Below are 1,479 nucleotides of genomic sequence, written 5' to 3' on the forward strand. Positions count from 1 at the left end.
TCGCCCTGAAACAGGGTAAGATGTCGATGCGGGACTACGTTCAGAAGACGCGGCACCTCGCTTCGTGTATTATCACGAAACCGATTGACATGGCATCACAAGTCCATGTTTTCGTGTTCGGCATGCGCGAAGGTATGACGCGGTACAGTCTCACCCGGGCGGAACCTGATACGCTAGAGAAAGCGTTCGCCCTCGCGCTTCGCGATGATTATGTGGTGACGTCGTCGTACGCCCGGGTTCTGTCGACGAAGGAATTGGAGAATATTCCGGAGCCTATGGAGATTGACGCTATCGAGGCCTCAACCAATCGTAAGGCTCCTGACTCCTCCGCGAACCGTGGAGGTAGGACGTTGCGCCCATTGACTTGCTTCCGCTGCCGGAAGCTGGGTCATCGCGCGGCGGTCTGTCGCGCGCCAGCTCCTGCCGCCGCAAACGTCGTTGTCGACGAGGTCGACACCCCTATCCAGGCCGGTCAGTCAAAAAACGGCCTGGGCCAGTAGGTGCGGGGCGCCCTACTGGCTGGAACGGAGGTCCGGGCCCACCGGTGGCACCCGAACCTTCTAGCCCTCCCGTGCTACATGCACGCTGCAATGCCACCACTGCCAGAGGCGACACGAGGCTGATCATTGTTAGTCTCCATGTCGCCGGTGCCCGACGTCCACTACGCGCGCTCCTCGATTCCGGAGCGACGAACAACTTCTTTCGCGCGTCGTGCTTGTCGGTACTGCCAACGGAGATCCCCGCCCGTGAAGGACAGAGCGAGGTTGTGGTGAAACTCGCGGACAGGAAAGCTCACCGCGTCAAGCGGTGTGAGATATCACTCCCATACACGTTCGATGGCTTCACCAGCACGGATGATTTCCTGGTGATCGAGATGAATTACGCGTTCGACTGCATTCTTGGAATGCCGTGGCTGACACGGTACCAGCCTGAAATCGACTGGCTATCAAGATCCGTCAAGAGCCGACGCGACTTCGACGTTACTGAAGTGTTCACTCACCTCTTGGTCTCGCCAAGAGATTGGCCTCACGTCACCGTCGTTGATCAACTCTCAACGACTCAATCGGTGCACAGAGCGAGCGATGGCCCTCTCTGCACGACTTGTGCGGTGCTACTTGACGATATGGGGGTTTGGAACTCCTCGCCGCTGCGCGAGGAGACTGAGTTGGCGGTTGAGCGTGCGTTCCCGTCGGCAACAACTAAGGTGGTTGAGCATAGGTTCCCGCCGAAGAACCAGACGGTGGTCGAGCTTGGGTTCCCACCGAAGAACGAGACGGTGGTCGATCATGGGTTCCCACCGAAGAACGAGACGGTGGTCGAGCACGGGTTCCCACCGAAGAACAAGACGGTGGTCGAGCATGGGTTCCCACCTAAGAATACAACGGCGGTCGAGCGCGTGTTCCCGTCACTGCAAGAAACGACGGTCGAGCGTGGGTTCCCGTCACAAGTTGAGAATGCGGTCGAGCGTGTGGAGCTCCC

Source organism: Phytophthora parasitica (genome assembly GCF_000247585.1).
Source record: "Phytophthora parasitica INRA-310 unplaced genomic scaffold supercont2.42, whole genome shotgun sequence".
Lineage (NCBI taxonomy): Eukaryota > Oomycota > Peronosporomycetes > Peronosporales > Peronosporaceae > Phytophthora > Phytophthora nicotianae.